This window comes from Coregonus clupeaformis, chromosome 1 (genome assembly GCF_020615455.1).
Source record: "Coregonus clupeaformis isolate EN_2021a chromosome 1, ASM2061545v1, whole genome shotgun sequence".
Lineage (NCBI taxonomy): Eukaryota > Metazoa > Chordata > Actinopteri > Salmoniformes > Salmonidae > Coregonus > Coregonus clupeaformis.
Window position 1 is genome coordinate 6,225,029 of NC_059192.1, and position 23,933 is coordinate 6,248,961.

Sequence of the window (23,933 nt, forward strand, 5' to 3'; positions counted from 1 at the left end):
GTGTGTTAGATCAATTGTACGGAATAGATCAAGAAACTGTCAAAATACAGTCTAATCAAAATCATAAGTCAAGAAACAAAAACTCCATTGCGAAAAACAAAATCAGTCATGTCTGTTGTTTTGCTCCGGCCACAGATATTCATCAACATCACAGGCGATATTCTCCTCGGCCAGACAGCGGGGGGGAAATATCTTCTGGCATGACTCATCCACCCCTGACAGGACGCTGGAATGTCACCGCAGGCCTCCTCCTTTGCCTGGAGAAGGGCCACACGTTCACGGGGTCATGCGATCATACACCTTCCACCGCCGTGCTGAAAACAACTCCTCAGGTGAGGTTGAGAAATGGGGAATATGGTGGGAGATGATAGAGAATTGTAAACCTGGGATGGTCGTGGAAGCAGTGAGCAGCCCAATGGAAACACACGTTGTCCCAAATTAGAACATACATTTGCTGCTCAGGATCACCTGGCCCCTCTCTGCTCTGGCTGAAAAAGTTTGTCATGTAATGTGTTCAGGAAATGAAGGAGATGGGCAGTGTTGTATGGTCCAAGGGTGGCATTGTGGTGGAGGACCCCATTGTGGCTCATAGCTGCGCATACGGTGACATTTCCCTCTCCTCCTCATCTTGGCTAAATTGAATCCAGCCTCATCTATGAATATGAGTTCCTGGGGGGATGGGACTTGCAGCCAACTCCATGATTCTCTGAAATGACAGTAAATACTGTAATTGCTGTATAGTAAAGATCACTGGCAACATCCATGAGTCTCTAATGTTTCAAGAGTCTAATACTTGTGCATTACTTACTGTACTTGCACATGTTCATACCGTTTTTCCTTCACTCTTTGGGAATTCCTTTCAAATGGGACTCTGTAGATTTGCTTCATCCAGAGATGGTGTTTCTTAAGGATACGGGCTATGGTTGATAAGCTCACTCTGATGTTATGGAAGATGGTAGGGTTTTCAATAATCTGTTGTTGGATTTCCCGCAGTCTTATGGCATTATTTTCAACTACTATTTGCACAATGGCAGCCTCCTGTTGGTCTGTAAATAGATGCGTTCTACCACCACGTGGTGGTCGTCTTTCAGTTCTACAAAAACAAAAACAGCCTCAAGGTCAAACCACATGGTCCACCACAGTCACCCGAATTTCATCTGAGATTACTCTCCTTGTTCTTGGTCTTCCTCCACCTCCACCTCCACCTCCACCTCCACCTCCACCGCCACCTCCACCTCCACCTCCACCTCCACCTCCACCTTCCACCTTCCACCTCCACCTCCACCCCCTCCCCTACCTCTACCTCTACTTCCACCTCCACCTCCACCTCCTCCTCCCACCCCCCCCCCTACCTCTACCTCCACCTTCCACCTCCACCTCCACCTCCACCTCCACACCTCCACCATTTGCACAAAATATATTTTAGTTGTGGAGATTTTTCCAAATGTTTGTTATATAATTGCAATCTGAGTGTAAAGCAAAACATGTGCCAGTAGGATTGCAGATTTGGTGTATGGTTCTGCATGGTTTAAAAATATGTGTTAGAGCAGGGCTGGAGCAAAAGCCTGCAACTCTCCAGGAGGAGGGTGGGCAAGAAGACGACTCCCTCTATGCTGAGCCTCACCACGTGTCTGTCAGCCAGGGGGGTTATGGGTAGTTCTCTGAGGGTGGACAGATTACTGTTCTCCCAGCAGCAGGATATTATGCTGGCAGCATAATCACAGATTTTTCAAAATAAGAGTCCCCCTGCAAAGACATGCTAAACTTTGGGAATATCGATTGCAGTATAACTATTTTTCACAGCATTGCAACCACCTTTGAAAAAATAAATGGATAATTTGGTGTACTTTACATTTTAATATTATATTATTTATACCAGCAGTTCATTAGAAAGTTTACCCCAATACTGATATGTTGAAAGCTATTGTGTGGGCTATGTTTAAATAAATACACTTTTAATCAAATACAAATAACACAGCAAATTCTCCAGTGTACTTTTTTTTATTTTTTTACTCTAGCTAGGTTACCATCCAATTGGGGACTGATTTTCATGCTAATATTTTAAAATCAGCATAAAAACAGTATTCACATTTTCCCACCAGAGATGTGTTTCCATCAAATTGACTTGTTGGGGATAAAAGGCTGTGTGTGACGACGTAGTGCAGACAAAAGAGTGAGATAATTTTTTATTTGTCATGTGGCAGTCAAGCATCGATGATCATATCAGCAGATTAAGACCCTCGGTATTTATTGGAAAGGAGCATCAAGCTCGTCACCGTGCACCTTCACCACCTTGTGAAGTTCATCAGAACGTATTTCATCTGTAGCCTAATAAACTGCATGCTTTCCAGACAAGTCGTAGTGGGAGGACCACACAACATGTCATTGCTTCGATATGATGGTTATTATATCAACATTTGCGCATAAAAGGGTTTTCACAGACATTTCTTGCATAATACATTTTTACTAACACAAAAAGATCCCACCTTGTCTAGCATATTTTGTTTTGTCGACATTTGGAAAGTTTACCCACAAATGTTCTGTTTCCATCAGGCCTGTCGTGACATTTTTTTTTTCCAACATGTACTTTCCTCGCAATTAAAAAGGTTTGGACGGAAACCTGGTTACTCAGTCTGTGGACACATTTAAACACAAGAACAGTGTTAAATAAACACACTGCTTAGTGTAAAGCCTTATTCAAATATGTCCCATAGTTCGAGTAAATTGTAGAGTTACCACCCCATGACTGTATTTGTAAGTGACAGAGACATGGTTGTTGCATTCATCCATTTTCGGGTCCTATGGACTTCACTAAGCGAATATGTTATCATTAAAAAAATCGAATCTATAACACACTACCATATGTATTCCATAATGTCTTATTTTCAGGTCCTAGTTTCACCCTAATACAGGGGCCTGAAACTCATACACTTCACTTTGAACCAAAATCACGCCCATCATTATCAGATATCCCAGCATGCCCTATTGCAGGTTGATTTTTTAGAATTGTTACAATATCTATGTTTGTGCAGTGAACATTCACACAGTTGCAATGTATTTTCTACAAACCGATTTGATATCAATATCGAATAGAAAAATGCTACTGTTTATCGATATAGATTTTCAGTGTCGGTGCCCATCACTAATTTAATGGATCCAATTCTAGTAGTGATTGAAATGAATTAATGTATCATGGTGTGTTAGTTCATGAATGAACTGAAACATTTTATAAAATTGGTGACCGTAGTGAATGAATGTGGTTTAACCATGCACTGTTTATTTTAAGTAGTTGAAATACAGAGGGTTGTTGATAGGGTTCATCTTGACCAATTTAAGACCCATGTATTTCACGACACATGTGCTCTACTATTTATCTAGAGGCTAAAATGTCTTTGGCGTTTCAAATACAGTGAATTGCATTGTGGCCAATGAAATGGGTGGCGTGCTTCTAAGTACGTAGACCACAAACCCCCCAACAAATATCACCATACATGGATTCTACAGACCCTACTGATTAATCCCAAGGCCACTTTTACGTCGGCACATAGAATCGTTTTTCTCTATGAGACAATATGTAATCTATAGGCCTACCGTGTATTGCATTGGGACCAATGGAATGGTTGGAGTAGAAAGGCCTGCTGGGTAATTAGGCCTATTTCAGATGATTGTATTTTGATTGTATATTGTAAGTCAATACATAAATATGAATATTACACAGTATTGTAACAGAATACTTGATTGATAATAGAATATTGACAGACGTTTATACCTCAAGAAAAGAAAAACAGTGTAGAGACATCCAGGCTGTTGTTATTACCAGGCTATATTCAGTGACTCTGAGACATCCAGGCTGTTGACATTACCAGGCTATATTCAGTGACTCTGAGACATCCTGGCTGTTGTTATTACCAGGCTATATTCAGTGACTCTGAGACATCCAGGCTGTTGACATTACCAGGCTATATTCAGTGACTCTGAGACATCCTGGCTGTTGTTATTACCAGGCTATATTCAGTGACTCTGAGACATCCAGGCTGTTGTTATTACCAGGCTATATTCAGTGACTCTGAGACATCCAGGCTGTTGATATTACCAGGCTATATTCAGTGACTCTGAGACATCCAGGCTGTTGTTATTACCAGGCTATATTCAGTGACTCTGAGACATCCAGGCTGTTGATATTACCAGGCTATATTCAGTGACTCTGAGACATCCAGGCTGTTGTTATTACCAGGCTATATTCAGTGACTCTGAGACATCCAGGCTGTTGATATTACCAGGCTATATTCAGTGACTCTGAGACATCCAGGCGTGTATGGTGAGACTTTGGAATAGACTGTTGGATATGCCAACTGACAGAATAGACTGTTGGATATGCTAACTGACAGAATAGACTGTTGGATATGCCAACTGACAGAATTTACATTTTACATTTACATTTCAGTCATTTAGCAGACGCTCTTATCCAGAGCGACTTACAGGAGTAATTAGGGTTAAGTGCCTTGCTCAAGGGCACATCGACAGATTTTTCACCTAGTCGGCTCGGGGATTAGAACCAGCGATCTTTCGGTTACTGGCACAACGCTCTTAACCAATAAGCTACCTGACGTTTTCCAACAGTCTGACTGTGAACATCTGTACGAAAACCAAATTAAGGGAGACATACAGTAGATGCTATTATAAAACAACTGACAATGCAATAGGAAAAGAAACGGGCGGAGGAGATTAATCAGAAACCCAAATTGAGAACCTTTTGTTTGATTAAGGGTGAATTGGTGTGAGAGATATGTTACGTACAACCTACCTAAAAACAAGTGATCCCTATGTTCACAGGTAAAATCAGGGATATTACCACTGCATATTGAAACAGGTCGTTATTGTGGTGAAATGGGAGGAAAGATTATGTAACTATTGTGACCTTGAAGAACTAGAGAATGAAATTCATTTGATCCTCTGCTGCCCTTTCTACCACAATATACGCTTGTCCTTATTCCAGAAAGCCCACCAGATATACCCTGGCATGATGTGGCTGAGGAGACAGACCACCGGATATACCCTGGCATGATGTGGCTGAGGAGACAGACCACCAGATATACCCTGGGTTTATGTGGCTGAGGAGACAGACCACCAGATATACCCTGGCATGATGTGGCTGAGGAGTCAGACCACCAGATATACCCTGGCATGATGTGGCTGAGGAAACAGACCACCAGATATACCCTGGCATGATGTGGCTGAGGAGACAGACCACCAGATATACCCTGGCATGATGTGGCTGAGGAGACAGACCACCAGATATACCCTGGCATGATGTGGCTGAGGAGACAGACCACCAGATATACTCTGGCATGATGTGGCTGAGGAGACAGACCACCAGATATACCCTGGCATGATGTGGCTGAGGAGACAGACCACCAGATATACCCTGGCATGATGTGGCTGAGGAGACAGACCACCAGATATACCCTGGCATGATGTGGCTGAGGAGACAGACCACCAGATATACCCTGGCATGATGTGGCTGAGGAGACAGACCACCGGATATACCCTGGCATGATGTGGCTGAGGAGACAGACCACCAGATATACCCTGGCATGATGTGGCTGAGGAGACAGACCACCAGATATACCCTGGGTTTATGTGGCTGAGGAGACAGACCACCAGATATACCCTGGGTTTATGTGACTGAGGAGATAGACCACCAGATATACCCTGGCATGATGTGGCTGAGGAGACAGACCACCAGATATACCCTGGCATGATATGGCTGAGGAGACAGACCACCAGATATACCCTGGCATGATGTGGCTGAGGAGACAGACCACCAGATATACCCTGGCATGATGTGGCTGAGGAGACAGACCACCAGATATACCCTGGCATGATGTGGCTGAGGAGACAGACCACCAGATATACTCTGGCATGATGTGGCTGAGGAGACAGACCACCAGATATACCCTGGCATGATGTGGCTGAGGAGACAGACCACCAGATATACCCTGGCATGATGTGGCTGAGGAGACAGACCACCAGATATACCCTGGCATGATGTGGCTGAGGAGACAGACCACCAGATATACCCTGGCATGATGTGGCTGAGGAGACAGACCACCAGATATACCCTGGCATGATGTGGCTGAGGAGACAGACCACCAGATATACCCTGGCATGATGTGGCTGAGGAGACAGACCACCAGATATACTCTGGCATGATGTGGCTGAGGAGACAGACCACCAGATATACCCTGGCATGATGTGGCTGAGGAGACAGACCACCAGATATACCCTGGCATGATGTGGCTGAGGAGACAGACCACCAGATATACCCTGGCATGATGTGGCTGAGGAGACAGACCACCAGATATACCCTGGCATGATGTGGCTGAGGAGACAGACCACCAGATATACCCTGGCATGATGTGGCTGAGGAGACAGACCACCAGATATACCCTGGCATGATGTGGCTGAGGAGACAGACCACCAGATATACCCTGGCATGATGTGGCTGAGGAGACAGACCACCAGATATACCCTGGGTTTATGTGGCTGAGGAGACAGACCACCAGATATACACTGGCATGATGTGGTTGAGGAGACAGACCACCAGATATACCCTGGCATGATGTGGCTGAGGAGACAGACCACCAGATATACCCTGGCATGATGTGGCTGAGGAGACAGACCACCAGATATACCCTGGCATGATGTGGCTGAGGAGACAGACCACCAGATATACCCTGGCATGATGTGGCTGAGGAGACAGACCACCAGATATACTCTGGCATGATGTGGCTGAGGAGACAGACCACCAGATATACCCTGGCATGATGTGGCTGAGGAGACAGACCACCAGATATACCCTGGCATGATGTGGCTGAGGAGACAGACCACCAGATATACCCTGGCATGATGTGGCTGAGGAGACAGACCACCAGATATACCCTGGCATGATGTGGCTGAGGAGACAGACCACCAGATATACCCTGGCATGATGTGGCTGAGGAGACAGACCACCAGATATACCCTGGCATGATGTGGCTGAGAAGACAGACCACCAGATATACCCTGGCATGATGTGGCTGAGGAGACAGACCACCAGATATACCCTGGCATGATGTGGCTGAGGAGACAGACCACCAGATATACCCCTGGCATGATGTGGCTGAGGAGACAGACCACCAGATATACCCTGGCATGATGTGGCTGAGGAGACAGACCACCAGATATACCCTGGCATGATGTGGCTGAGGAGACAGACCACCAGATATACCCTGGCATGATGTGGCTGAGGAGACAGACCACCAGATATACTCTGGCATGATGTGGCTGAGGAGACAGACCACCAGATATACCCTGGCATGATGTGGCTGAGGAGACAGTCCACCAGATATACCCTGGCATGATGTGGCTGAGGAGACAGACCACCAGATATACCCTGGCATGATGTGGCTGAGGAGACAGACCACCAGATATACCCTGGCATGATGTGGCTGAGGAGACAGACCACCAGATATACTCTGGCATGATGTGGCTGAGGAGACAGACCACCAGATATACCCTGGCATGATGTGGCTGAGGAGACAGACCACCAGATATACCCTGGCATGATGTGGCTGAGGAGACAGACCACCAGATATACCCTGGCATGATGTGGCTGAGGAGACAGACCACCAGATATACCCTGGCATGATGTGGCTGAGGAGACAGACCACCAGATATACCCTGGCATGATGTGGCTGAGGAGACAGACCACCAGATATACCCTGGCATGATGTGGCTGAGGAGACAGACCACCAGATATACCCTGGCATGATGTGGCTGAGGAGACAGACCACCAGATATACTCTGGCATGATGTGGCTGAGGAGACAGACCACCAGATATACCCTGGCATGATGTGGCTGAGGAGACAGTCCACCAGATATACCCTGGCATGATGTGGCTGAGGAGACAGACCACCAGATATACCCTGGCATGATGTGGCTGAGGAGACAGACCACCAGATATACCCTGGCATGATGTGGCTGAGGAGACAGACCACCAGATATACCCTGGCATGATGTGGCTGAGGAGACAGACCACCAGATATACCCTGGCATGATGTGGCTGAGGAGACAGACCACCAGATATACTCTGGCATGATGTGGCTGAGGAGACAGACCACCAGATATACCCTGGCATGATGTGGCTGAGGAGACAGACCACCAGATATACCCTGGCATGATGTGGCTGAGGAGACAGACCACCAGATATACCCTGGCATGATGTGGCTGAGGAGACAGACCACCAGATATACCCTGGCATGATGTGGCTGAGGAGACAGACCACCAGATATACCCTGGCATGATGTGGCTGAGGAGACAGACCACCAGATATACCCTGGCATGATGTGGCTGAGGAGACAGACCACCAGATATACCCTGGCATGATGTGGCTGAGGAGACAGACCACCAGATATACCCTGGCATGATGTGGCTGAGGAGACAGACCACCAGATATACCCTGGCATGATGTGGCTGAGGAGACAGACCACCAGATATACCCTGGCATGATGTGGCTGAGGAGACAGACCACCAGATATACCCTGGCATGATGTGGCTGAGGAGACAGACCACCAGATATACCCTGGCATGATGTGGCTGAGGAGACAGACCACCAGATATACCCTGGCATGATGTGGCTGAGGAGACAGACCACCAGATATACCCTGGCATGATGTGGCTGAGGAGACAGACCACCAGATATACCCTGGCATGATGTGGCTGAGGAGACAGACCACCAGATATACCCTGGCATGATGTGGCTGAGGAGACAGACCACCAGATATACCCTGGCATGATGTGGCTGAGGAGACAGACCACCAGATATACCCTGGCATGATGTGGCTGAGGAGACAGACCACCAGATATACCCTGGCATGATGTGGCTGAGGAGACAGACCACCAGATATACCCTGGCATGATGTGGCTGAGGAGACAGACCACCAGATATACCCTGGCATGATGTGGCTGAGGAGACAGACCACCAGATATACCCTGGCATGATGTGGCTGAGGAGACAGACCACCAGATATACCCTGGCATGATGTGGCTGAGGAGACAGACCACCAGATATACCCTGGCATGATGTGGCTGAGGAGACAGACCACCAGATATACCCTGGCATGATGTGGCTGAGGAGACAGACCACCAGATATACCCTGGCATGATGTGGCTGAGGAGACAGACCACCAGATATACCCTGGCATGATGTGGCTGAGGAGACAGACCACCAGATATACCCTGGCATGATGTGGCTGAGGAGACAGACCACCAGATATACCCTGGCATGATGTGGCTGAGGAGACAGACCACCAGATATACCCTGGCATGATGTGGCTGAGGAGACAGACCACCAGATATACCCTGGCATGATGTGGCTGAGCCATGAAGAGAAACTGAAAGTTTTTTTTAGTCCATTGTTTATTTCCGTTTGCTGAATTTTTAAAATAAAACCTGGAATAATAGAAAAAGAGCAACCTATAATTAAATTATAAAAATATTTAGCTCCAGATATATAGCAAAGGGCACATATGAACACTGAGTGTACAAAACATTAAGAACACCTTCCTAATATTGAGTTGCACCCCCCATCCCCTTTTGCCCTCAGAACAGCCTCAATTCATCGGGGCATGGACTCTACAAGGTGTTGAAAGCGTTCCACAGGGATGCTGGCCCATGTTGACTCCGATACTTCCTACAGTTGTGTCAAGTTGGCTGGATGTCCTTTGGGTGGTGGACCATTCTTGATACACAAGGGAAACTGTTGAGCATGATAAAACCCAGCAGCATTGCAGTTCTTGACACACATACACAGTTCTTGGCACACATACACAATCCATGTTTCAATTGTCTCAAGGCTTAAAAAATATTATTTAACCTGTCTCCTCCCCTTCATCTACACTGATTGAAGTGGATTTAACAAGTGACATCAATAAAGGATCATAGTTTTCTCCTGGTCAGTCAATGTCATGGAAAGAGCAGGCGTTCTTAATGTTTTGTACACTCAGTGTATAGGCCTGTCTCACACAGGCGGCCCAGTCCTCGCAGCAGTCCCTCCCAGCAGCAGTCAGAGCAGGAGATGTTCACCCCTCTGCGTCCAGACTGCAAATGAATCGCGCATGCGGGAAGCCGCCGCTGGCTGATCCCGCTCTGGCTTACATTCAGGGCGGGATGTAAATGTAGGGTGTTTTTTACTCACTTTTTGTCTCTCCCACGACGTTATTCCTCTCTCCTACAGCGTTATTCCTCTCTCCTACAGCGTTATTCCTCTCTCCTACAGCGTTATTCCTCTCTCCTACAGCGTTATTCCTCTCTCCTACAGCGTTATTCCTCTCTCCTACAGCGTTATTCCTCTCTCCTACAGCGTTATTCCTCTCTCCTACAGCGTTATTCCTCTCTCCTACAGCGTTATTCCTCTCTCCTACAGCATCCATCACAACTACATGCACATGGCCAATTATGCAAATTATGGCGATGACGTCATTTAGCGACTTCTAGCGACTTCTAGGACAGCCAATAGCGACTCTCCTTACTGGGGAGTTGGCAACACTGGTCTCACATGTGAATCTTGTCTTTGTTCCAGACTGTGTTCAAATGCCTTCCGGATTTCTGTATTTATTTGTAATGCTCTAGGGCACGTGTCAAACTCATTCCACGGAGGGCCGAGTGGCTGCGGGTTTTTGCTCCACCCTTATACTTAATTGATAAATTAAGGTCACTAATTGGCAAGGAACTCCACTCACCTGGTTGTCTGGGCCTTAATTGAAAGGAAAAACACTCAGACACTCAGCCCTCCATGGAATGAATTTTAGTAGCTCAGCATTCATGGATTTCTTTTAGGTTTTTATTACATTTTAGTAATTTAGCTGATGCTCTTATCCAGAGCAACTTACCGTTTCTCGTACTGGTCCCCCCGTGGGAATCAAACCCACAAACCTGGCGTTGCAAGCTCCATGCTCTACCAACTGAGCTACACGGGACTATAACCTTGGATTTGGAAAGTCCTTTGCCCTTCTCTGACTCCCCTACTAGCTAGCTAATAACGTTACTGGGATGCCCCTTGTCTTGATTCTCCAGAGCAATGGCTATGAAGACGTTGTGTACGGATCGTAGAAGCGTTATTCTAGACTCTTCTGCATGAAAATCTTTATTGGTTATACATAAAAGACCATGTAGTGAGCATTACAATACGATCATAATAAGTGTTGTGTACATGTTTTTTTTTTTCTGTAGGATTCCAGTTTTGAAGAGCCGCAGACCGTCCATGGGCACAGGTGCAGAAATAATTGGACAGGAACACCTTGAAAAGGGCTGCCCGACTGCAAGAAGAGAGGTTGGACGAGATGAAGGTTAGTAAAAATCTTTCACCTGTGGTACTGTTTACCCATTTCACAACATTATAATCATGTCACACAACATTGGGCTGCATTCAGTAATTTCATTATTTTCTTATAATTTCAGGCAAAATTGCAAAATTGCAAAAAGGGGAGGGGTGCTGGAGCTGTCCACTTCCCGTCTACCTGGAGTGATTTCTGACATCATGGAGTACAGGAGAGCTATCACAGGGTCTCCGGAGAACATCGCTGGTGCACCTGCATGAATTGCAGGGAGACTCCTGCACCTTACAATACACAACTGCTGCCATTTCACCACTGCAATATTCCATTTATTGATTATCAAGTATGTTTACATAACAGGTTAACACTTTCCACGACTACACTGTAATTTTTTATTACATTTTTTCCTTGGTCTGGGTGATATCAGTTCAGTACTTTATCAGAATGTTTCCCTTACACTGTGCTTTTGTTATTTTGAGGAAGGTTACAGAGACTACCTTGTATTCATGTTCATCTCCCTAATAAAACTATTTGACCTGATCTGTGTAATCAGACCGACTTGTTTTGTACTGTATTTACACCAGGGTAGTCCAGTCGTCTTTCTGGATATCTACCCACCTGTAGGTCTGCTAATTTGAAGTGTAAACTTTCAAGAGCATAGATATCCAGGAAAATAGAACAGTTTAGTAAATAATTCTAAAACCATTCCAAAAGCACAACAATGATGAATATATGCTAGATTTTAAAAATGCACAAGTATTGTTTCTCACACAAACTTCCCTCATTTATATGATTTATATGTTTGGTTGTAGGCCCACGTCTTTCAACAACAATTCTGAGTCCTCTGTAGGTTTTCACACTTCCCGGGAACCACCAAGTCTGACAACAGGGAACGTTCCGGTCCATCCCAGCTCACAGTCTGACAACAGGGAATGCTCCGGTCCTTCCCAGCTCACAGTCTGACAACAGGGAACGCTCCGGTCCATCCCAGCTCACAGTCTGACAACAGGGAACGCTCCGGTCCTTCCCAGCTCACAGTCTGACAACAGGGAACGCTCCGGTCCATCCCAGCTCACAGTCTGACAACAGGGAACGCTCCGGTCCATCCCAGCTCACAGTCTGACAACAGGGAACGCTCCGGTCCTTCCCAGCTCACAGTCTGACAACAGGGAACGCTCCGGTCCTTCCCAGCTCACAGTCTGACAACAGGGAACGCTCCGGTCCTTCCCAGCTCACAGTCTGACAACAGGGAACGCTCCGGTCCTTCCCAGCTCACAGTCTGACAACAGGGAACGCTCCGGTCCTTCCCAGCTCACAGTCTGACAACAGGGAACGCTCCGGTCCTTCCCAGCTCACAGTCTGACAACAGGGAACGCTCCGGTCCTTCCCAGCTCACAGGTGTCCTTACTGCAACCTGTCCTGCGTGGTGACGTCTCCACAAAGTTGTCCTTGCAGTTTTAGACACTTCACCTTTGAGACTTGTTATTGTAGTCTCCTTTAGCTGAAATATATAATAATATTTTGTCTATATTTTGTCTATAGAATTAACCATCACACCTGATTAAACTAATTGCATTCTAAACTGAAGACCATGATTAGTTGATTATAGGAGTCACGTGTTAGCTGGGGCTGGGGCAAAAGTGTGTCACCAATCAAGCACCTGAGGACTGGAGTTGACCATCAGAGTTAAAACTAGCTAGTTTTAGAATGTTGTGCTGTACAACAACTGCCTAAAGATGAGGCATTCAGATCAAGAACAATACAATAAAAAGACACTTAACACTCCCGTTGTCCTAGGGTCAAAATGACCCGCCACTGTCCAGAGAGACGGAGGGACGGAGGTACGTGGGGACGTCCAGAGGGACGGAGGTACGTGCCGCTCGAGGTCCGTGGCCGACTGATTTATTGGGCTCACACGTCACCCTCCTCTGGTCATCCTGGTATTGGTCGGACGGTGCACTGTCTTAGCGGGAAGTACTGGTGGCCCACCTTAGCTAAGGACGTGAGAGTTTACGTTTCTTCCTACTCGGTGTGCGCCCAGTGTAAGGTGCCTAGACACCTGCCCAGGGGGAAGTTACAACCTCTCCCCGTTCCACAACGGCCGTGGTCTCACCTGTCGGTGGATTTTGTCACGGACCTTCCCCCCTCCCAGGGGAATACCACGATCTTGGTCGTTGTGGATCGGTTTTCTAAGGCCTGCCGTCTCATCCCTATGCCAGGTCTTCCTACAGCCCTACAAACGGCCGAAGCCCTGTTTACTCACGTTTTCCGGCACTACGGGGTGCCTGAGGATATAGTGTCTGATCGGGGTCCCCAGTTCACCTGTAGAGTGTGGAGGGCGTTTATGGAACGTTTGGGGTTCTCGATCAGCCTTACCTCGGGTTACCACCCGGAGAGTAATGGGCAGGTGGAGAGAGTAAACCAGGATGTGGGTAGGTTTCTGAGGTCCTACTGCCAGGACCGGCAGGAGGAGTGGTCGGGGTATATTCCCTGGGCAGAGATAGCCCAAAACTCACTCCGCCACTCCTCCACTAATCTCACTCCTTTCCAGTGTGTGTTGGGCTATCAGCCGGTTCTGGCACCCTGGCATCAGAGCCAGATCGAGGCTCCTGCGGTGGATGAATGGTTTCGGCGCTCGGAGGAGACATGGAACGCTGCGCACGTCCATCTGCAGCGGGCCATCAGACGGCAAAAGGCGAGCGCCGATCGCCACCGCAGTGAGGGTCCGGTTTATTCACCGGGAGATCGGGCCTGGCTCTCGACCAGAAACCTGCCCCTTCACCTGCCCTGCCGGAAGCTGGGCCGGCGGTTTGTGGGGCCATTTAAAGTCCTGAGGAGATTGAACGAGGTATGTTATAGGTTACAGCTGCCTGTTAATTATCGCATTAACCCCTCGTTCCATGTGCCTCTCCTCAGGCCGGTGGTAGCTGGTCCACTCCAGGAGAATGAGGTCCGAGAGGCCCCTCCGCCCCCACTAGACATCGAAGGGGCTCCGGCGTACTCAGTCCGTTCCATCGTGGATTCGAGGCGTCGGATGGGGGGTCTGCAGTATCTCGTGGAGTGGGAGGGGTACGGTCCTGAGGAATGGTGCTGGGTCCCTAGGAGGGACATCCTAGATCCCTCCCTGTTGACAGAGTTCCACCGAAATCACCCAACTCGCCCTGCTCCGCGTCCTCCTGGCCGTCCCCGAGGCCGGGGTCGGCGCACGGCTGGAGCCGCGCGTCAAGGGGGGGGTACTGTCACGGATTCTGCCGAGGCTGCTCCTCCTCCTTGCTCGGGCAGGCTTCAGCGTTCGTCGTCCCCGGAGTACTAGCTACTGCCGTTCGATGTTATCAGTGTTTGTTTAGTTTTGTCTGTATTGTTTACACCTGTTCGTCATTATGTTAATTGTTTCCCTCATAATTACCCCTGTCTACCATTAGTACTTTGTGTGTGATTGTTTTCCCCTTCACGGTTGTCTATTTTGTGAGCGGGTTATTTCCTCCCTGCGTGGAGTTATTTCTGTGTCCTTTTGGATCCTTTTCGTATTAAAGTACTTATCCGAGAGTTCTGTGTCCTGCGCCTGACTTCGTTTACCGCATCTCCCAGACAGTCGTGACACTGGATTTGGAGTCACCCTCAAAATTAAAGTGGAAAACCACAATACAGGCTGATCCAACTTTGATGTAATTTCCTTAAAACAAGTCAAAATGAGGCTCAGTAGTGTGTGTGGCCTCCACGTGCCTGTATGACCTCCCTACAACGCCTGGGCATGCTCCTGATGAGGTGGCGGAAGGTCTCATGAGGGATCTCCTCCCAGACCTGGACTAAAGCATCCGCCAACTCCTGGACAGTCTGTGGTTCAACGTGGCGTTGGTGGATGGAGCGAGACATGATGTCCCAGATGTGCTCAATTGGATTCAGGTCTGGGGAACGGGCGGGCCAGTCCATAGCATCAATGCCTTCCTCTTGCAGGAACTGCTGACACACTCCAGCCACATGAGGTCTAGCATTGTCTTGCATTAGGACGAACCCAGGGCCAACCGCACCAGCATATGGTCTCACAAGAGGTCTGAGGATCTCATCTCGGTACCTAATGGCAGTCAGGCTACCTCTGGCGAGCACATGGAGGGCTGTGCGGCCCCCCAAAGAAATGCCACCCCACACCATGACTGACCCACCGCCAAACCGGTCATGCTGGAGGATGTTGCAGGCAGCAGAACGTTCTCCACGGCGTCTCCAGACTCTGTCATGTCTGTCACGTGCTCAGTGTGAACCTGCTTTCATCTGTGAAGAGCACAGGGCACCAGTGGCGAATTTGCCAATCTTGGTGTTCTCTGGCAATCTCATACCACCCTCATGGAGTCTGTTTCTGACCGTTTGAGCAGACACAAGCACATTTGTGGCCTGCTGGAGGTCATTTTGCAGGGCTCTGGCAGTGCTCCTCCTGCTCCTCCTTGCACAAAGGCGGAGGTAGCAGTCCTGCTGCTGGGTTGTTGCCCTCCTACGGCCTCCTCCACGTCTCCTGATGTACTGGCCTGTCTCCTGGTAGCGCCTCCATGCTCTGGACACTACGCTGACAGACACAGCAAACCTTCTTGCCACAGCTCGCATTGATGTGCCATCCTGGATGAGCTACACTACCTGAGCCACTTGTGTGGGTTGTAGACTCTGTCTCATGCTGCCACTAGAGTAAAAGCACCGCCAGCATTCAAAAGTGACCAAAACATCAGCCAGGAAGCATAGGAACTGAGAAGTGGTCTGTGGTCACCACCTGCAAAACCAGTCCTTTATTGGGGGTGTCTTGCTAATTGCCTATAATTTCCACCTGTTGTCTATTCCATTTGCACAACAGCATGTGACATGTATTGTCAATCGGTGTTTCTTCCTAAGTGGACAGTTTGATTTTACAGAAGTGTGATAGACTTGGAGTTACATTGTGTTGTTTAAGTGTTCCCTTTATTTTTTTGAGCAGTGTATATATAATCTGAAATCAACTTCCCTACCATGAAATCATTACCCAAGTCAACAACAGCTCACATGGTGGACATTCCTGGATGCAAACCTGATGCACTTATGTGTTGTGAGGTCAGCTGAACTGAAGTCTAGGCCTAGCTACATTTACGTAATTTCACGTTCTACTGGTTGCAGGGGATTGTGTCATACTGGTGTATGACCCACAAGATTTAGTCATGTAGTTTAGCACCAATAAGCACGGAATATGAAGTCTGAAACACGTTCTGCAAATACATTTATTGTAAGTCGGCTGCAGTCGGAAGTTCTTACATGAACTTAAATAGCAAAATTATGATATTTTCCTCTATGCAATGTTAATTCAACAGCTATATTTCAACCCAATATTGCTCAGAACAGATTAGGTCCTGAGGCAGCAAAGCATCCCCAAACCATCACACTACCACCACCATGCTTGACCATTGGTATAATGTTCTTACTGTGGAATGCAGTGTTTGGTTTTCGGCAGGCATTATGGGACCTATGTCGTCCAAAAAGTTATACTTTTGAATCATCTGTTCATAAAACATTCTTCCAAGTGATCATCCAGATGCTTCTTGGCAAACTTGAGTCACATTTTTGGACGAGATGGGTCCCATTATGTCTGGCGAAAACAAAACACTGCATTCCACAGTATGAACCTCATACCAACGGTCAAGCATGGTGGTGGTAGTGTGATAGTTTGGGGATGCTTTGCTGTCTCAGGTCCTGGATGACTTGCCTTAATAGAAGGAACCATGAATTCTGCTCTGTATCAGATAATTCTACAGGAGAATGTCAGGCCATCCATCTGTGAGCTGAAACGCAGCTGGGTCATGCAGCAAGACAATGATCCAAAACACACAATTAAGTCTACATGAAAATGGTTAAAAAGCAACACATTTGAAGTTTTGGAATGGCCTAGTCAAAGTCCAGACCTAATCCCAATTGAGATGTTGTGGCAGGACTTGAAACGAGCAGTTCTTACTTGAAACCCACAAATGTCTGTGACATGGTGAGGTAGAACCCAGGAGCAGAGAAGAGAACCAGACGAGTAACCAGTGGTTTAGGAAAAAACTAATACTTTACTGGAAAACGTTCAACAGCAGGTACAAAGTAAGACAACAAACACTAAGACTCGAAGTCACTTAGGAGCCACCGCACACGGGCAAACAAATCAAGCTTCTGCAAACGATAACAGAAAACACACCTCTAGGGAATCATAATTAGTACTAGAAAATACCTGTGTCATAATAGTCTGTAGGGAAGTCTCTGCCGCCCTCTGGTGACAGGTGGAACCATGACAATGTTGCTGAGTTAAAGCAGTTATGCATGCAAGAGTGGGCCAAAATTCCTCCACAGTGACATGAGCGACTGATCAACAACTACAGGAAGCATTTGGTTGCAGTCATTGCAGCTAAAGGTGGCACAACCAGTTATTGAGTGTAAGGGGGCAATTACTTTTTCACACAGGGGAATTGGGTGTTGCATAACTTTGTTAATTGAATAAATAAAATAAGTATATTTTTTTGTAGGTTCCCTTTATCTAATATTAGGTTTTGGTTGAAGATCTGATAACATTTAGCATAAAAAATATGCAAAAATAAAGAACATCAGAAAGGTGGCAAATACTTTTTCGTGGCACTGTATGTAAGGGAAAATATTTGTTTTTGGAATTTTCTAAATACTTTCAATATTATTCATTTCCATGTCGGCTCTATGCCTAGAAATGCCCTCGTCTGGAGCAAAGGATCCCAATTTCAAACTCTCCAAAAAAAAGTATTTATAACTCTAAAAACAGGCAATAATGGATATTAACAGGAAAATTATCTTATGTAGTTTCTTGCAATAAATAATATTTATCTCCAAACTGTGTTTCCTAAAAGATGTGTCAGGAGATTTGGTCAACTCTGTCAGATTTGTCTAAAATCCTAAATGATTCAGGAATGAGCAGGGTCAGCTACACCATAACATGTAGTCAAAGATTGTCTATTATATTGACAAGATATTCAAGTGATCGCTCTAACAATGGAAATGCATATCCTCAAAGATGGGAGGAGGCGAGATCAGATGGAACCATTCTTGCCAATGAGAGGGCAGATGTGCATTTGAACAACAGCCCATAGAGAAAAATAGAGGACTCATCTTTGTATCTGTCCCATCATAGCGTCTGCGACAGCATGGGCAGCGCCATTGAGGTCATCTCAATTTTGAAGTAGTCACATTAATTATTCTCCATTGGCTGACTGCTTCCAACTCATAGGAATCCCCACCCAGTTGACCGCTTTAAAATGGTGGAAGCCCCCAATGGCAACGTCCATGCTAAAAAGGGTCATGTCCATGATGAGTCGTCTACCTATCGCCATGACAACAGGCGCAACTCTGATATAAAGTTGTTGTTTTTTTCGAAGTTGCCGAAATGACACGTGTATTTGAATAATCTAATGTTAGAATTAAACAATCAAGGCCTTTAAACATTTTTTGGACGATAATTGTAAAAAACGAAATATCTTATGGTGTCCAAAAAATAAAAACAACATAGGAGGTTATTCCTTTACATGGTTTGATAGCTGATACTTTGGTTTATCAAAATATATATTTCAAATTTTGTTAATATTAAGATAAAGATTTGTGAAAAAGGTTGAGATTGTCCGGTCTTTCAAGAATCCCTAACCTTATTTTCCTGCTGTGTTCAGTCTTTTAAGAGCTCCTTATTTCCTGTCCCTCCTCAGCAATCAGGTAGCAGCATTGGCTCAGTGTGATAGTTCCATTACAGACTGCTCAGTGACTCAGGTGTGATAGTTCCATTACAGACTGCTCTGTGACTCAGTGTGATAGTTCCGTTACAGACTGCTCAGTGACTCAGTGTGATAGTTCCATTACAGACTGCTCTGTGACTCAGTGTGATAGTTCCATTACAGACTGCTCAGTGACTCAGTGTGATAGTTCCATTACAGACTGCTCAGTGACTCAGTGTGATAGTTCCATTACAGACTGCTCAGTGACTCAGTGTGATAGTTCCATTACAGACTGCTCAGTGACTCAGTGTGATAGTTCCATTACAGACTGCTCAGTGACTGTGTGATAGTTACATAACAGACTGCTCAGTGACTCAGTGTGATAGTTCCATTACAGACTGCTCAGTGACTCAGTGTGATAGTTCCATTACAGATTGCTCAGTGACTCAGTGTGATAGTTCCATTACAGACTGCTCTGTGACTCAGTGTGATAGTTCCATTACAGACTGCTCAGTGACTCAGTGTGATAGTTCCATTACAGACTGCTCAGTGACTCAGTGTGATAGTTCCATTACAGACTGCTCTGTGACTCAGTGTGATAGTTCCATTACAGACTGCTCAGTGACTCAGTGTGATAGTTCCATTACAGACTGCTCTGTGACTCAGTGTGATAGTTCCATTACAGACTGCTCAGTGACTCAGTGTGATAGTTCCATTACAGACTGCTCTGTGACTCAGTGTGATAGTTCCATTACAGACTGCTCAGTGACTCAGTGTGATAGTTCCATTACATACTGCTCAGTGACTCAGTGTGATAGTTCCATTACAGACTGCTCAGTGACTCAGTGTGATAGTTCCATTACAGACTGCTCTGTGACTCAGTGTGATAGTTCCATTACAGACTGCTCTGTGACTCAGTGTGATAGTTCCATTACAGACTCCTCAGTGACTCAGTGTGATAGTTCCATTACAGACTGCTCAGTGACTCAGTGTGATAGTTCCATTACAGACTGCTCAGTGACTCAGTGCGATACTTCCGTTACAGACTGCTCTGTGACTCAGTGTGATAGTTCCATTACAGACTGCTCAGTGACTCAGTGTGATAGTTCCATTACAGACTGCTCAGTGACTCAGTGTGATAGTTCCGTTACAGACTGCTCTGTGACTCAGTGTGATAGTTCCATTACAGACTGCTCTGTGACTCAGTGTGATAGTTCCATTACAGACTGCTCTGTGACTCAGTGTGATAGTTCCATTACAGACTGCTCTGTGACTCAGTGTGATAGTTCCATTACAGACTGCTCTGTGACTCAGTGTGATAGTTCCATTACAGACTGCTCAGTGACTCAGTGTGATAGTTCCATTACAGACTGCTCAGTGACTCAGTGTGATAGTTCCATTACAGACTGCTCTGTGACTCAGTGTGATAGTTCCATTACAGACTGCTCTGTGACTCAGTGTGATAGTTCCATTACAGACTGCTCTGTGACTCAGTGTGATAGTTCCATTACAGACTGCTCAGTGACTCAGTGTGATAGTTCCATTACAGACTGCTCTGTGACTCAGTGTGATAGTTCCATTACAGACTCCTCAGTGACTCAGTGCGATAGTTCCATTACATACTGCTCAGTGACTCAGTGTGATAGTTCCATTACAGACTGCTCAGTGACTCAGTGTGATAGTTCCATTACAGACTGCTCTGTGACTCAGTGTGATAGTTCCATTACAGACTGCTCTGTGACTCAGTGTGATAGTTCCATTACAGACTGCTCAGTGACTCAGTGTGATAGTTCCATTACAGACTGCTCAGTGACTCAGTGTGATAGTTCCATTACAGACTGCTCAGTGACTCAGTGCGATAGTTCCGTTACAGACTGCTCTGTGACTCAGTGTGATAGTTCCATTACAGACTGCTCAGTGACTCAGTGTGATAGTTCCATTACAGACTGCTCAGTGACTCAGTGTGATAGTTCCATTACAGACTGCTCTGTGACTCAGTGTGATAGTTCCATTACAGACTGCTCTGTGACTCAGTGTGATAGTTCCATTACAGACTGCTCTGTGACTCAGTGTGATAGTTCCATTACAGACTGCTCTGTGACTCAGTGTGATAGTTCCATTACAGACTGCTCTGTGACTCAGTGTGATAGTTCCATTACAGACTGCTCAGTGACTCAGTGTGATAGTTCCATTACAGACTGCTCAGTGACTCAGTGTGATAGTTCCGTTACAGACTGCTCTGTGACTCAGTGTGATAGTTCCATTACAGACTGCTCTGTGACTCAGTGTGATAGTTCCATTACAGACTGCTCTGTGACTCAGTGTGATAGTTCCATTACAGACTGCTCTGTGACTCAGTGTGATAGTTCCGTTACAGACTGCTCAGTGACTCAGTGTGATAGTTCCATTACAGACTGCTCTGTGACTCAGTGTGATAGTTCCGTTACAGACTGCTCAGTGACTCAGTGTGATAGTTCCATTACAGACTGCTCTGTGACTCAGTGTGATAGTTCCATTACAGACTGCTCAGTGACTCAGTGTGATAGTTCCATTACAGACTGCTCAGTGACTCAGTGTGATAGTTCCATTACAGACTGCTCAGTGACTCAGTGTGATAGTTCCATTACAGACTGCTCAGTGACTCAGTGTGATAGTTCCATTACAGACTGCTCAGTGACTCAGTGTGATAGTTCCATTACAGACTGCTCAGTGACTCAGTGTGATAGTTCCATTACAGACTGCTCTGTGACTCAGTGTGATAGTTCCATTACAGACTGCTCAGTGACTCAGTGTGATAGTTCCATTACAGACTGCTCTGTGACTCAGTGTGATAGTTCCATTACAGACTCCTCAGTGACTCAGTGCGATAGTTCCATTACAGACTGCTCAGTGACTCAGTGTGATAGTTCCATTACAGACTGCTCTGTGACTCAGTGTGATAGTTCCATTACAGACTGCTCTGTGACTCAGTGTGATAGTTCCATTACAGACTGCTCAGTGACTCAGTGTGATAGTTCCATTACGGACTGCTCAGTGACTCAGTGTGATAGTTCCATTACAGACTGCTCAGTGACTCAGTGCGATAATTCCGTTACAGACTGCTCTGTGACTCAGTGTGATAGTTCCATTACAGACTGCTCAGTGACTCAGTGTGATAGTTCCATTACAGACTGCTCAGTGACTCAGTGTGATAGTTCCGTTACAGACTGCTCTGTGACTCAGTGTGATAGTTCCATTACAGACTGCTCTGTGACTCAGTGTGATAGTTCCATTACAGACTGCTCTGTGACTCAGTGTGATAGTTCCATTACAGACTGCTCTGTGACTCAGTGTGATAGTTCCATTACAGACTGCTCTGTGACTCAGTGTGATAGTTCCATTACAGACTGCTCTGTGACTCAGTGTGATAGTTCCATTACAGACTGCTCAGTGACTCAGTGTGATAGTTCCATTACAGACTGCTCAGTGACTCAGTGTGATAGTTCCGTTACAGACTGCTCTGTGACTCAGTGTGATAGTTCCATTACAGACTGCTCTGTGACTCAGTGTGATAGTTCCATTACAGACTGCTCTGTGACTCAGTGTGATAGTTCCATTACAGACTGCTCTGTGACTCAGTGTGATAGTTCCATTACAGACTGCTCAGTGACTCAGTGTGATAGTTCCATTACAGACTGCTCTGTGACTCAGTGTGATAGTTCCATTACAGACTGCTCAGTGACTCAGTGTGATAGTTCCATTACAGACTGCTCTGTGACTCAGTGTGATAGTTCCATTACAGACTGCTCAGTGACTCAGTGTGATAGTTCCATTACAGACTGCTCAGTGACTCAGTGTGATAGTTCCATTACAGACTGCTCAGTGACTCAGTGTGATAGTTCCATTACAGACTGCTCAGTGACTCAGTGTGATAGTTCCATTACAGACTGCTCAGTGACTCAGTGTGATAGTTCCATTACAGACTGCTCAGTGACTCAGTGTGATAGTTCCATTACAGACTGCTCTGTGACTCAGTGTGATAGTTCCATTACAGACTGCTCAGTGACTCAGTGTGATAGTTCCATTACAGACTGCTCAGTGACTCAGTGTGATAGTTCCATTACAGACTGCTCTGTGACTCAGTGTGATAGTTCCATTACAGACTGCTCAGTGACTCAGTGTGATAGTTCCATTACAGACTGCTCTGTGACTCAGTGTGATAGTTCCATTACAGACTGCTCAGTGACTCAGTGTGATAGTTCCATTACAGACTGCTCTGTGACTCAGTGTGATAGTTCCATTACAGACTGCTCAGTGACTCAGTGTGATAGTTCCATTACAGACTGCTCAGTGACTCAGTGTGATAGTTCCATTACAGACTGCTCAGTGACTCAGTGTGATAGTTCCATTACAGACTGCTCTGTGACTCAGTGTGATAGTTCCATTACAGACTGCTCTGTGACTCAGTGTGATAGTTCCATTACAGACTGCTCAGTGACTCAGTGTGATAGTTCCATTACAGACTGCTCAGTGACTCAGTGTGATAGTTCCATTACAGACTGCTCTGTGACTCAGTGTGATAGTTCCATTACAGACTGCTCTGTGACTCAGTGTGATAGTTCCATTACAGACTGCTCTGTGACTCAGTGTGATAGTTCCGTTACAGACTGCTCAGTGACTCAGTGTGATAGTTCCGTTACAGACTGCTCTGTGACTCAGTGTGATAGTTCCATTACAGACTGCTCTGTGACTCAGTGTGATAGTTCCATTACAGACTGCTCTGTGACTCAGTGTGATAGTTCCATTACAGACTGCTCTGTGACTCAGTGTGATAGTTCCATTACAGACTGCTCTGTGACTCAGTGTGAT

General features: G+C 46.2%; 1 long non-coding RNA gene across 1 annotated transcript; it reads left to right on the top strand.

The window, feature by feature from the left end:
- Window positions 1-267: 267 nt before the first annotated feature.
- Window positions 268-11,885, top strand: LOC121581831. Its single transcript, XR_006003276.2, has 3 exons — window positions 268-332; window positions 11,273-11,388; window positions 11,501-11,885. It is a non-coding gene; the product is annotated as an uncharacterized LOC121581831 (long non-coding RNA).
- Window positions 11,886-23,933: the final 12,048 nt, after the last annotated feature.